The following is a 16,352-nucleotide window of genomic DNA, read 5'->3' on the forward strand; positions in this document are numbered from 1 at the left end:
TGGTGGGTAAATGGGTCGTGGTTAAGTTTACATTGACCAACGCCAACTCTGCTGTACACTATAGATTAAAATCGTGCTTAACTAGAAGTTCTAATTGTTTATATCTAACAAATATATTTTTGAGCTTGCCCTTTAATACCCTCTAGTTGCGTACCATATTTATGTAAATACTCAAGAATTTTGTGAGGGGAGCCATAGACGCACACACTTGCATGCAAGATTTGTTTCATCATGCATGTTGGAAGAATTTTTTTGTCTACACACGTACCAACTTGTTGTCCAATTTAACGACCTTGGCATTACGGAGGAAAGTGTCACGTGATTTTTTGTACTGTCGTGATTGGCGGACCTAAATATAGAACAACCAACTTGCATGAACGAGCACATAGACGGTAAACATACATAAAGAACGGCAAAACCATCATGCATATTTACATTAGATTTTGAAAACTTTCCACATGCATGAACGAGGCCATACACTATCGACTTACCTGTAGTTTTGTCATTTTTCATGATGTTCAAAGATTTCTTCATGCATTTGTCTGCGTGTATGGGTTCCTTTACACGTGCAGGCGATAGCACAAGTAGTGACATCTATTAGTGTGAGTGTTTATATTATTAGGATTAGCTTGACACACAGGTTGAAATGTTTATTATTTATTAGGATACCAAGTAATAATTCGCTTACAGAACCAAATAATTTCATTACCATGGTATTACTTAAACATTCAACAAACTTTAAAAGTTCGTTACTGAATTCTCTGTGCCTTATGCAGAGTCGTTTTGACGTCTGATTAACACCATACTAAGGGGTTGACTAACGGATGGTTCTCAAAATTGTATTCAGAGTCTCCGATTAGGACGTAGTATTGGACCAAGTTAATCACATGTGACTAATTAAACTAGAGCAGAGACTAATCTTCTACCCATGATTTAGCGCGCGACACAACATTTCGTATTTCGTAATTCATGTATTTTCATAAACAGACTACGCATGCGCTCATCTACTTTTCCGTAGTTGCCACATTTATTTTACTCACCGATGCATTGGGGTTCTATAAGTTAATCATACCCAAAACAGCATTTTAGTTGTACTCAAAGTAGACTCTGAATACCAAAAAGTGCACCTTCCTTAGTAAAGATTTAGTATGCTTACTAACTAGTCTGTGACTAACCTTCGATTAACGAATTGTCTCTGAATACGGCCCCCTATGTTTGTTTGTTTGTTTGTTTGTGTGTATGTACCTGTTATTTGCGAATTTTCCAATTTGAGCCCTCCATTCGATAGAGCATTAAAACTATATGAAAGAAGTGGTGGATTTTTTCGCGTCACTCTTATCGTCCCCAAATATTGGCCGAAAAGGTTCCGATTTCGGGAGGTTTAAGGAATCATATCTCGGGAAATGTACGTCATAGAGAGATGATATTTTGCGAATGTTTCAATTTTGAGCAATCTATTTTGAGCATGTATCTTTGTAAAACAACGTATCGTAAAACTTTTTAACAGAACTCTTAAAGAAGAACATGTGGAAAAAAATTAGTACTCAAGGAAATTATAAATGGATAGATATATTACAAGAATCGTTTAATGAATGCAGTAATAAAGTACATGAAACAATTGGCATAAAGCCTGTAGAAGTTCATAAAAAAGATAATTCTTTTTAAGTTCGTCGTGGCAATGCTCTTTTAGCATTCTCAACAGGTTTCACTTCGCTTTTGCTATGTTATTATTACTTTTTTTTCAAAAAGAGATAATGAGTTAGTCATGATTCTAAAGTAGCCTTGACATTTCTAAGATAAAGGATTTGCATTCAGGATATTATGTAATACTCGTATAATTACATTTATTTTCTTTTTGCAAACAGGTCATTTTCCTAGGAAAGTTTCGTACAGTGCTATGCACCAATGATGGAATCTTTTTTGTTTCTTTATTCGTAATCATTTTACTGTAGATATACTGCACATTGACCTGTTAAAATATTATAACCACCCACTACTTTTTGTTCAAAGTCGTTGGACTGACATAAGAGTCATGGGACAATATGAATGCTGATCAGACCGTGACGGAAACTCTTACTCGATTAGTCAGGGGGGAATAACGGCTACTCAGCGCTTACCACTAATGCGTGGGATTCCTGCTTCAATCCCCGACCAAGTAAGTTTGTGATGTACTACTATGAGCAAAATAAATGACGCGTCTCTTTATTTTGAAGTTTATTGAAAATATCTCCGTTTTCTTTATATGTTCGAAATTTCGGAAGGTTTCCCGAGCAGGACAGGTTAATAACAAACCCGTTTTTAATATTTGTGTTAGATATTAGCTTAAAATAAAGAAATTAGAAGCAAAAAACATTAAATCGACAGAAATCTCGAGAATTACCAACTCTGCTAAAGTGGGAAATTTTCAAGAACGCGAGGGAATTCTGCAGTTCAACACGAAGCAGCGACATCTATGTCATTGAGAGAAGCGTGGATTAGATCTACAAACGAAAATTTTAACGAAATATTTCTAGTATGTCTTATTATATGCATTATCAGCGAACTCCAAATATATGAATCTATGCTAAGTATTAACGTATAGATAGTGCAAATAGTGGAAATTACCTATGGAAAAAGACGAATTGTTAGCCCAATCGTAATGAAAAATCGTCTTTACTGTAGAACAGGTTCAGCTTACGTAAGAAAGCAAGTAGCTCAGTTAGATAAAGCAACGAGTTTGTATACCGAAGGTAGACGGTTCGAATCCCGTGGAAGTACTGTTGTCGTTTTTATCACTAAGGTTATTTTATTTATTTTTTATTTGGGAAAGAATCAAAATGTAACATATGTGTAAAACTCATGACGATACCAAAAAAAAAAAAAAGTTTGGATATTTTGATAACAGATTTCCCTATTAAATGTTTAATTTTCTCTATAAATATTTGTCTTAAATTGAAATTGTTTTGAATTTACTACATAAGCAAAGTTGCCCGAAGGAGGAGAGCTCAAGTAATAGATATTCTACGTAAAAGCAACCTATTGTAGAATGATGATGCTTCTTACCTTCAGCACATAATCTTAACGTTAGAGAGTCAGAGAGAGAAAAATCCTGTTTTTCCTCCCCTATGACCACTCATCTTAAAGCTCTATCTATAATGATTCGTGTCACATAATTTCGGCTCTCCAAAGACATTCATATTTATTATTATTATTATTATTATTATTATTATTATTATTATTATTATTATTATTATTATTATTATTATTATTATTATTATTATTCCTGAATATGAGCCAGAGCCCACTCTGAAAAATTGCATCTGGCGTTCTGAGTGAAAGTTCTATGGGACTATTAGAAAAATATATTCCCGTTTCCACGCTGATGGTAGAATTTCTTAAACAGTTATTGAATTACGTTCGAAAGGTAGGCGTAAATAGCGCCCCCGCAACAATGTGGCGTGGGGACCGCACAACCTGCAAGGCCAAAAAATATACAGAAAGTACGCCGGGGCGGAGCAGGCCAAATTTTCACACGGGCAAAGTGACTTTTTGGCGCTCTTCCCCTAGTAGTAGCCTATATTTTACATTTTATCATAGTGTTTTTAATAGTTTAAACCAGGAGCGTCATTTCAGATTTTGCTTTGGGGGGGGGGGGCAAGACCTCTTGATATAAGTAAAATTTCGCGTTTTTCACTGATTTACTACTATTCTAATGATAAAATCTATATACATCTCAAACTCAGGGGGGCAAATGCCCCTCCCTGCACTCCCTAAATGACGCCCCTGTTTTAAACCCATTTTCAAAAAGAAATCCATTACCTAGGAAAACTTCACAAAGAATATGGCCCGCTATAAACAATACCAACTCCACCCCCTCTGGTCTAGTGGCTAGCACGCCTGCCCTCTGTGGTACTGGGTCCAATTCCCGGTGGATTACTGTTGAACGATAAAAGTGGTTCGGATTCCACTATAATTAGTATCCACATCTCCCTTGCCCATTAAGGCATAACCGTGGAACGCTAAACTCAAGCAAACAAACAAACAATACTTAATTCCCGGCACTCTTTATTCTACATGCCATCTCTCAATTTTTCGATACAGCCCCCTTAGTACTATGAAACTCTCTTCTTCCATAGTGAAATGTAAAAAGATCATATAATTGCCACTACTTTACAAGAATATAAACCAAAAACGTCAGTAGAAAGCACATTGTAAAATTTACTTTTTGAGGCTCGTTTTGGTGCCCCTCTTTCTCTGGCACCCCGGGCAGTCGCCCGGCCCTTAGTCCGCCCTTGAAAGTACGGACGCATAACTAAGGACTGCGGAGGAGAGGTTAACCTTCATGTTATGCCACTGGTTTGACGTGTTTGAAATGTTCAGTAAGTGATCGGTTAGTGAAATAATTTCGACGGTTACTGATGTTTAAAGTTTAGGTAAGACAAAGCTACCTAATCAAATACATTTGATATCGCGATGTCACAATTTGATTTTTCCTCACATAAAAAAGATAAAAACAATAGTAATAAAAACCCTTACTCGTACTGGGCTCCTAACTAACTAACAACCTAATTCTTACAGACTAGTTGCTCTGACCAACTGAGTTTCGATTTCTTACGCGAAAGAAGTCTGTTATATTAAGAGGCATACTTTTCATTATCAAAACTGTTCGAAGTAATACGAACATAGCTTAAGAACAGAGACGGAACTGAATTACCACTCGATTGACCTTGAGGGTTAATCACCAAAGCGTAGCTATAAACGTAAGTTCCAGCATGCATTTCTCTGGAGTTGTGTTCAGTATTCCTATCTGCCAGTCATGCTTGTTCGTAGGAGTAATATGTTACAAACCTAACCTTTCGATAGAGCACAATGACAGAGAATCAGAGGAAAGAAACTCTTGCCATTGTGAACGTGGGATACCACACTGTGCAATAAAACTGACGCGTCTCCTTGAAGTGATATTTCATCGAAAATAACTCGTTTTCCTTTATATAGTCTATCCGAAGTTTTTGAGGGTTTCAAAATGAGGAAATGTTACTGACAAACAAGAACGCATTTAGGGGTGGGTCTAGGGGGTCCGGACTCCCTCTGAAACCCCAACTTTTCTGTAAATTTAGCCTAATTTTGGGGATTATCTTTTAAAATTTTATTATAATTTATCCTAATATTGAAGTCGGACCCCTCCCGAAATAAATTACTGCATACGTGTCTCTGACAATTTTCAATATATTCGTTAAATAATAAAGTAAAATAACTAAATTAGGAGCAAAAAGCTTTAACACGGGCTAACTTTTGTCTACTGCCAATATTGCTAGAAGGGATATTAATAGCAAAAACTGCTAGTCAATGCTAAACCTTGGAACGTCATCCCGAACAACAAGTCTATTATTGAGAACTACATATGAAACATGTTATTAAAACTTATCCAGCTTTTATCTGGCATGAAATTATTATATACACCAAAATTCACTCTCCTAAAATGTGTATCTAAACAATGTACGAAGCAATGAAAATTTTTTATCGAAATATTTGGGCAGGAAACTCTAACAGCCAGCCATTTTATTTAAATCGCAATAAACCCTGTAACCGTACGTTAACGTGAGGACAAAGCTTGGTCCATTGGTAAATTGTTTGAAGAATAAAAACTCAATGTTCGTAGGTTCGAATCTATCCAGTCACCACAACATTTTATTCTTATGTGTAACGATGAAATAAGAAAAAAATGTATAACCGTTAAGACAAAACTTCAACCAAGTCTGAAGAGAACAATACTAAAATAGTAACACAATGACGTCAACCAAAAATTATTTCATGTAGCGTTTGGACGAAATTACAGCTGTTAACAATTGCAGAAATAAAAACAGGCTGATAGCTGTAATGCAATCTAGACTTCTGAATGCATTTACTTCCTGAAAACTTCCGTCTCGTCATTGGTATGCCGTTAATCATTGTAAAACCTTTCAATTGAAAGTGAAATGACACAAACTAAAACAGTTTTAAATCAATAAATAATGTCTATGTGTAAAAGTAGGTGTCTTTTATCTGTAGTTCTGAGTTCCTTTTACTTTGAAGTGACAAATGAGAGAAGAAAGTATGGTGTTCGAAAAAAAAAATCAAATTTGAGATTTCAACGAATTTACACGTATTATAGCCCCTAACACCGAAAAAGTTATTTTTCGATACATGTCTATCTGTTCGTCCGTCCGTTCGCTACACTTTTCTGTGCACTCGCCTAGAGGCCATACCGTTCAACTTATCTGCACCAAATTTTAGTTTAATATTTTCATAGTATTTCCTATAGTTTTTTTATTTCCCTCCTACTCCCAAAACAAGGGTAGTTTCCTGTACGATGAAAATAGAAAAAAGATATTTTCTCGTAACTGGCTCTAACGATCTTGTTTTCTTTCTTTTTTTATAAATCAATATTTATTTAGCAACCCTATTTTGTGGTATAAGGTATTTATCTGAGAAAAATCTACAAGGGGTAGTTTATACTAAGGGGGTGAGTTTTTTCTCAGTGATTTTCTCAAAATGGACTCAAATGTTTTCGTTCATATTTCATAAATAAAGATTTCATTAATAACTTATCAATATGGCATAACTCGTTTGTCCTAAAAAAATGCGAGGGGTAGTTTATTCTTGGTGGAGTGTTGTCTGGGCGATTTTCTCAAAAACGACTCAAAAGAGTTTATTCATATTTCAAAAATAAATATTTCGTTAATAACCGAACAATATGGCAAAACTCGTTTGTCCTGAAAAAATATGCGAGGGGTAGTTTACTCTTGGGGGTGTTTTTCCTCCACGGTTTTCTCAAAAATGAGTCAAGCAATTTTGTTCGTACTCAGAAATAAATATTTCATTAAAAACCTAGTAATATGGAATAACTCGCTTACCCTGAAAGAATCCTCAAGAGATAGTTTATTCGGGGAGTTATTTTTCCCTCACGATTTTCTCAAAAATTACTCGGACAATTTTATTGATAATTCATAAATAAGTATTTCATTAATAACCCTATATTTTAGTATAAGTCATTTCTATGAAAAACAATTACAACGGATAGTTTATTTTTGGGGTCAAGGTTATTTCCCCGACAATTTTCTCGAACGACAGGCGATTTTTGTTCAAATTTCGCAAATAAATATTTCATTAATAACCAAAAGTATATCTTAACTCATTGTTCAAAACAATTCACAAGAGGTAGGTTACTCTTGACGTGTTCTTTTTGAACGACTTTCCCAAGTGACTCATTTGATTTTTTTCATATTTCATAAACAATGATTGCATTAATTGGTCTATTATATGTCTAATGAAAATGTGCTCAAAGTGTGAGTTAGTTTTGTAGTGTGGATTTTCTTCAATCGAAGTTTTTTATTCGATAATCTGACATTCGATGTATTTGAATAATACGATAATTTTATTCGTATTATCCAAATGCACACTTCAGTAACAACTGCGGCCTAACACAGTTAAGAAATTGAATTGAAAAAGTTTAGTGCGGTGGCCCTGTAATTGAATATTTTTTGAGAAACTCCCTAGCTTTTTGTGGTAAACTTAGGCTTTTCTTTTTCGAGCGACAAAAGAGAGAAGAAAATATAGTGATTGTGAAAATAATATCAAATTCAGATTTCAACGGATTTACATGTTTCATGGCGTCTACATACCGAAAATGTGACTTTTCGACACCCGTCCTTCCGGTCCGTCCGTTCGGCACACTTTTCTATGCACTCGCCTAGAGGCCATACCGTTCAACTTATCTACACCAAATTTTAAAACTTAGGGTTTACTTAGTATTCTTACAGGAGCTTTTCCATTTTTTCCTACCACCTAAAATAAGTGTGGTTTACAAACAGCCGAAAATCGAAAAACGCTATTTTCTCAAAAATGGTTTTAACAATTTTGTTTATTTTTCATTAATCAATATTTAATTAACAACCCTATATTGCAGTATCAGATATTTCTCTTAGAAAAATTTACAAGGGGTAGTTTATTCTTGGAGGTGACTTTTTCTCGACGATTTTCTCAGAAAAGACCCTGGCGAATTTTGTACACACTTCATAAATAAATATTTGACCTTACAACATGGTATAAGTCAATTGACCTGAAAAATATATGAGTAGTAGTTTATTCTTGGACTTGAATTTATTCTCAGTGAGTTTCTCAAACACGACCAGTTGGCAACCCTGTATCTCGACAACGAAGCTGAATTCGAAAACTGCAAGAGGACCATTTGTCTCCTTTTGATGTCACGAATCACCTCCCGAAGTTTGTGGACATCTTTCAGGTTCACCCTTAATGAAGCTTCTTTTCGAAAAGTTAACTATTAACTTTAGGCATTGTTTATCTTTTTTTAAATCACAAATGTCGTTATTAATTTTAAGGCAGAGAACTACTTCTGAGAGAATAGATCTTGAAAGATAATATTAAAACTTAGACTTTTGTTTTCGAGACATTCCAGACAAGACGAGACATTTTACAAGCTATCTCGTGTCCAAAACATTTGCCTCGTATTATCTTGGATGTCACAAAGCGCGTCTTGTCTCTTTCTCGAGACATGTCTTATCTCGTGCGCATTCGTTAACATTTGGAAAGGATTATCTTTCTACTCAAAGCATTGTTTTTATAATGGTTGCATATTTATGATAATTGCTGTCCACATAAATTACAGTCCTTTCAGTTGAATTAATTTTTATTATTATTATTATTGAAATTGCAATATCTAGTTTAACGTTGGTCGATTGTGCACCTACGCTAAGGGAGAATGATGATGAATGAAATGGTGAAATGAAGAAAGTGGGAGGAAAATGGAAAATCTCAAGAAAACACATACCCATGCACACGGTATTTGTCCACCTCAAATTTCACTTGGCGCGAAGTGGAATCGAGCCACGGACCCCATGCACCAAAGGTGAATGCTCTATTATTATTATTATTATTATTATTATTATTATTATTATTATTAATAATAATAATAATAATAATAATAATAATAATAATAATAATAAAAATTGTAGCGAGCTCAACGGGTTTCAACCGTTCGACTTAACCAACGTTTGGGTGCCTATTCGTTCGTCGGCTCCATGAGAACTTCTCATAAAAGACATTTCATTTTAATGAAACTAGTAAGTGCCTTCTTTTAGCTCTGCGAAGTAACTATTGCTTGGAATATGAATCTGCAAAACATAAGAGGTAAAATTAACCAAATGGTGCAAGTTTCCACTTATATATACAAAACAATTTTGCAATGTCAACTACGTGAATCTTGTCCCATAAAGAAGCCAAAACCCCTACACCGAAGAGCACTCCGAGATTTGATCATTGTCCACACGGACTGAAATTGTCATTTGAAGCCAAGGCTTTAATATGAAGCCAATAATTTCTTTAAAATAGACGGAAAATTCGGAAGTTATAAGCATTTTCATATTTTTGCCTTTTCTTATAAGGGAGCCGTAGCCCCCTATACTGAAGAGCCCCCCCCCGGAGATTTGATCATTGTCCACTCGGACTGAATTTGTCATTTGGAACCAACACTTTAATACGAAGCAAAATATTTCTTTAAAATAGACGAAAAATTCGAAAGTTATAAACATGTTAATAATTTTGCCTTTTCTCATAAGGGGGCCGTATTAGCCTACACTGAAGAGCCCCACGAGATTTGATGATAGACCACTTGGACTGAAATTCTCATTTGAAACCACAACTTTTAATATGAAGCCAAAAATTAAACTTTTACATCAATTTAAACTGACTGGGTTCCGGTTCCCCCCACTATTGTTTAGTTTAGTTAAGTGGTAATTTGTGACAGCTTCACATCATCAAAAGAAGGTTTCACTTCCCCTCCCCTCCCCCAGGAGTTCGTGCTGGATCCACCACTGGAATCAATAGACACTCTTCCTATTCTTTTTGTCACCCTTGATTGTGTAGGGGCTCCCTCGTACAAATAAAGAAGCGGTAATATTACAATCAAGGGGCGCTATATATTAGGTATTTTTTTAGTTACCTACCCCTAACCGCACAGGGCCATCTTTCGTAGAATAAAAAATATTACGTGATATTCCAATCATGAAAGGGGAGAGGATGCTGTAAATATATTTCTTATTCATTTTGTCTGTCCTGCTTATCAAAAATTACTTTCTGTTGGAAGGGTACTGAAATGAGAGGGGCAAAATAAAAAGTCGTACCCCCTCCTACATGGTTGCTCAAATAAGTAGTAAAGAAAGCATTTTAAACTAAGATATTTAAGATTTAAACTAGGAAACTAAGATATCCTTACATTATGTAAGGATGGCATATTCAGGATTATTATTATTATTATTATTATTATTATTATTATTATTATTATTATTATTATTATTATTATTATTATTATTATTATTATTATTATTTGAATGTTTTTGGAGCACCGAAATTTTGTGAGACGAACAATGATATGTAGAGGTTTAAGATGGGTGGTCATAGAGGAGGAAAAACCAGGATTTTTCTCTGTCTGACTCTCTAACGTAAAGATTATGTGCTGAAGGTAAGAAGCATCATCATTCTACAATAGGTTGCTCTTACGTAGAATATCAATTACTTGAGTTCTCCTCCTTCGGTCTACTTACCTTATGTTGTAAATTCAAAACAATTTCAATTCAATACAAATACATTGTAAAACTTTTCCGTAATTAAACATCTAGGGAAAATTAACATTTAATAGGGACATCTGTTATCAAAATATCCAAACACGTAGATAGAAGAGTATCTAGTGAGAAATATTGTGAAACTTTATAAAATTCTCCAAATTAGAATTAACATTTACTGGGAAACATTCGTTATGCGCCAGCGAGCATATGGTGAGCAGTGAGCACAGGGGAAATAATTACGAAACTGTTTGCAAACAAAATTAGGGACGCTAATGCAAGTGCGACAACGGCATTTTTTTCTTTTTTTGGTATCGTCATGAGTTTTACACATACGATACAATTTAATTCTTTCGCACATAAAAAAATAAATAAAATAACCGTAGTGTAGAGATAAAAATGACAACGGCACTTCCATGGGATCGAACCCGCTACCTTCAGCATACAGACTCATTGCTTTAACTAACTGAGCTATTTGTTTTTTTACGTGAACTGAGCCTGTTCCGGTAAAGGCGATATTTCATTACGATCGTCCTACCAATTCGTCCTTTTCCATAGATAATTTCCACTATTTGCTCTATCTTTATGTTAATACTTAGCATATATTCATATATTTGGAGTTTGCAGATAATGCATATAATAAGACATACTAGAAATATTCGTTAAAAGTTTAGTTTGTAGATTTAATCCACATTTCTCTCAATGACATAGATGTCGCTGCTTCGTGTTGAAATGCAGAATTCCCTCGTGTTCTTGAAAATTTCCCACTTTAGCAGAGTTGGTAATTCTCGAGATTTCTGTCGATTTAATGTTTTTTGCTTCTAATTTCTTTATTTTAAGCTAATATCTAACACAAATATTAAAAACGGGTTTGTTATTAACCTGTCCTGCTGGGGAAACCTTCCGAAATTTCGAACATATAAAGAAAACGGAGATATTTTCAAAAAACTTCAAAATAAAGAGACGCGTCATTTACTTTGCTCATGGTAGTACAACATTGTGTTCTTGGGTTTTCTTGATGTATTCTCGTTTCCTCCCATTTTTCATTCAACCAATTCTTCCATTATCATTCACTTACCTAAATCATCCGTTTCCTTTAGCCTAACAGGCATAAGCGTGGGACGTTAAACTCAAAGATTTCATTTCATTTCTTTTCGATTAGTCAGGGTGCGTAGAATTGGAAAGGTCGGTGATATATCAGTTTGGTAGGAGCAAGAAAGTAGTGGTCAAACAATTGGAAACGGACGTCTTGAAAACAATTCGCATTTTCGGGTGTTCGCGAACTGCCGTGATTAGTGTCTTCGAAAGGTGGGAAAATGATGGTGAAACGACCACCAAACGACAAGGCTTGGGAAGGCTAAAGATGTCGGACGTCGTAAATTGTCGGAACTGGTACAACAGGATAGGATACAAACTGTGGCTCTACAATTAACAGCATCATTTAACAGACTTAAACATTTACAAAGCACGAGTGTGTCTGAGCACATAATGCATCGTGCACTGTTAAATATCTGCCTGTGCAGCTGGTGCCACACCAATGTTGCCTGCATGGCATCTTCGATTACGACTGAAATGGGCACATGCCTTCGTCATTAGACAGTCAAGTAATGACACAATGTTGCATGCTCCGATGAATCACAATTCTCCTTTCATCACTTCTATGATTTGGCCAACATACGTCGTCTTTTAAGGGAACAGCTGCTCGATACATGCATAGTATTACTACGACAGAACGATAGTGGCTCCATCATGGTTTGGGAAACTTTACATGGTCATTTCTGGACCCAATGGCGCGTGTGGTTGGCACCGTGATTATTTCTACTTACCGGCTAGTCATTGCGGATCATTGTAACCGATTTAGGTCGGTCATATTTCAAACTGGCAATGAGATCTTTCAGCAGGACAACGCTTCTTTTTACAAGCCCAGAGTTATGCTAGAGTGTTTTGAAGATCAGGCGGGCGAATTTCAATTGCTGTAAAGACCCCTAACTCACCCGATCTTAACTCAATTGAACACCTTTAGGATGTCATTCAGCCTCAGATCCCAGCTCATCGTTGAATTTACAGGAATTAATTGACTAATGTGTGCAAATTTGGTGTGTCATGCCTCCACTCACTTTCCATGGTCTTATTGCATCCATTCCAAACAGCATTCGTGTTATTCTGAGAACCAAATGTTGATTTACGAGAAATTAAGTAGATGATCGTAATATTTAGACTGATCAGTTGTAGTTTTAAAACGCCAGTGAAGAAGGTACTAAATGTTGATTATAATAAATGGATATAATGATTGTCTCAGGGCTTCATTTGAATTTCTCTATAATTAGTCTGGAAAATGTAGCTATTTTGCAAATCTGTGAGATGCAAAGACGCGTTAAGATCACGAAGTTTAAACATCGTATAGACTTATTTGCCTTAAATGAAAGAATTTCAAATAGCTAATACTGTCAGGTGGTAAGTAAGTGAGCGCATAAAACTACGACTCCCACATCCCATGAGGACTACTCGGAATAAGTGTGGTGATTTTAGTGGCTAACTAAATAAATTAGGTACTATTCTGTGTTTTGTCATGTTTTATAGATATTTTGCGCGTATATATGTGAAATGTGAAGATACTTTAAGCCTACAAGGTTTAAACTAATATTGTATAGAACTATTTGTTTTAAATGAAAGAATTTCAAGTAATACTTTCAGGTCGGTAAGTAAGTATACAAATCTGTAGCTCCTATGTCCCATAAAGTCTATTGGTGACAATTTGATAATGTTAGTGACGAATTGTATAAATAAGAAATTCTATTCTGCTTTGGCCGAGAAAATCATTAATTGTAAAGTTAAACTGTCTCATGTGCTTAGCCACATTGATTTAGAATTAAAGAACTAATCGTAGCTGTGGAATTCATTTGTTTCATTTTATTTACTCCGTAAAAACAACATAACAGGCTTACCTGCTAATGCTCTACATTAGATTCTAAGATAGGAGTGTGTGTAAGCAAACATACTGTATTAATGGTATCCAAACTTTTAAAAATTGATCAAAGGGTTGGGAAACCAACTACCAGGTGGTAATTTTGCAGAATTAGATGAAGATTATTTGAAACACTAGTTGGGATTTGGAAATATAGTATTTACGACGTGTGTGTATCTGTAAATTCTGTAAATTTACTATGAGTTATCTTGCAATTATGAATTTAAGATTGCAATTCTTTCTTTCTTTAAAGCGTTTTGTTCATTATTCAGAAAGGGTTACTCTCCGCACGTACTACGGGGCGTTAAGTAGACAATGAAATTTTTCTAAAAAGCAAAGTGCTTCAATAGTTTTCAATTTTAGTAGCGTTTGTGTTTCTCTCGTTCACCATTTCCACCAAAGACGTGTCGTTTTATGCTTTTCGTACGTCTTTAACTCAGAGATGCAATGAGAGATATACTAGGGTCTTTCTCACATTTCTTATAATATGTTAATCTTTGGTCTTACATCAGATTTTGGCTTCCTTGGAGAGAGTGAATATGTATCCAAAAATCAGGAAATTTACACAAAAGTGAATTATATAAAACATGGTGAACAAGAAGACTCTGAGCACGTTGCATTATTTCCCAGCAGAGTATTCACAAGGAGAACTAACGTTATTGCTCTAGCAATTCTCTACGATATGTAACAAGTAATCTACCACTGATGGAGATTTACGTCCCACGATTATGCGTGCTAGGCTAAAGGAGATGGTGATGATGAGAAATGAATGAATAAAGTGAGAAGAAACGGGAGAAACCAGAGAAAACCCACGAATACGGTGTTTGTCTATCACATAGCCCATTTGACGCGAGCTGGGATCGAACCAGGGACATCACACACCAGAAGTGAACGCTCTGCCACTGAGCCACCGTGGCCTCCAATATTTTGATTAATTGTAGTAGTGAACATAGAAACCAAATGTCATTAGCTCTTAGTTCAAGTGGCTTCCCATTTACCACACAATTTTGATATAAATTTAGGGAGGTCAAGAAGCATTATTTGCTGTAGTCGTTCCCCGAATTTTCATATGCCAGAAACGTCCACGTGTTCATGTCATTGGCTCTCTCACATGCAATAATCACGTGTTTATGTTTTGTGACGTTAAACATAACATTAATTATTTTCAGTGGTATATTCCGCTTTCCAGCACTTATTGATGCAAAGAATTATAATTACATGATTACTTACTGTTCGGAAGTTTTCTTCAAAATGTCATAGGTTAACATTTGCATAATCTTTCTCACATCCTTACGTTAGAATTTAATGATATTGTTCACTCTTTTTTTCTATACCTATGGGAAATTTTGATCTTTAAAAGAAATCAAAATGCTTTTGTTTCGCGACTATGTCCAGTAACAAAGGAAATGGCAACTTTCACTTCTCCCTACAAATTAAATTTCTGAAGTTTGTAATTAAACGATGTCTTTAGTCGGGAATTACCCAAGTGCAACTCTATTCATTCTGTACTTTCATAAAACTACACAAAGATAGTGCTTATAATTAATTTTGCATAGTTTAATATATTATTATACAACGTCAAGATGACTGTGCTAAATTTAACTGTACTGAATTTTGTTGGAATTGGATGTAAATAAATTTGAAGGATCTTTCCTAAACTTCATTTCACATTAAAAAAAAAGTACTGATTAACTTGAACACAGTATAGAATATTTGAAAATATAAATAAATAAATTAAAGAGCAAGTAACTCACATATTATTTGTAAAGTGTTTATTTATTGAATAACGCGTTCACCTCCAGCAAGTGTGTAACGGATCCTTTTCTCCATTTTCCGCTATAGTAATATTCTGTCTCATTTTTACTAATTGGTTGTTAATTTCATGTTTTGGCAGCAATTTTTAATTTTATAGGTCTTATGATTGCGTCACATAGGTGAATGTTACATCAAAGAGATAATTGCTTCTATGTTCTGCTTCACTAATTTTGTTTCAATACAATTTTTTGTGCATTTTAAGTTAATGTTGATATTTACATTTAGGTCTTTGACTCGTTGTAATGTAACTATGAGGTGCCTGGATGAATCTACTCTCCAATTTGTCCATTAAAAAAAATCTCAGGCGCATGGATGCCTACAGGAATATCAGTTTGTACGATCTTTCCCAAGGAAGCAAATCCGTGAAAAGTAGGCAATTTTGTCACAATATCGTACCAACTGTAGTTAAAATTGCATTAAACTAGTTTCTCTAAATGACAATTCAGGGGGCAAATGGAATTTTTATCTGCAAGGTGTCCTCTAAATTTTACAGGGTTCCTTCAAAATTTACACGGTCTTTACGAGCACTGTAATGTTTAACCTAACATATTAATAATCATATAACTGTATTAAAATTTAATCGGATATTTCTCAGAATTGGAGCCTAATACAGAAATTCCAATTACATCACTGTAATCAGCGTAAACAGTTCTATAGGAATCAGTCATTCTTTTCCAGGAAAGAAAAAAAGTTGAGTCACTGTTACCCGTTAACATGTTCACAGATTAACTCCATTGACGAAATCGACCGAGAAAATCACTCAAGCTATCTACTGCAAAAAATATATATTCAAATTGCTTATATGTACGGGATATGGATTGCAGAGAAGTTTTTGTTAAAGTCGTCTCCGTCATCCGTTAGTAAATTAACGGATTGACTCCATTAACGAAATCGGCCAAGCCAATTGCACTAGCTATCTATTGCAGAAAAAGAAATTTCGATTACATGTATGGGATATTGGTTGCAGATAGCTTTCG

Source organism: Thermobia domestica, chromosome 8 (assembly GCF_964235325.1).
Source record: "Thermobia domestica chromosome 8, izTheDome1.hap1.1, whole genome shotgun sequence".
NCBI classification, from domain to species: domain Eukaryota; kingdom Metazoa; phylum Arthropoda; class Insecta; order Zygentoma; family Lepismatidae; genus Thermobia; species Thermobia domestica.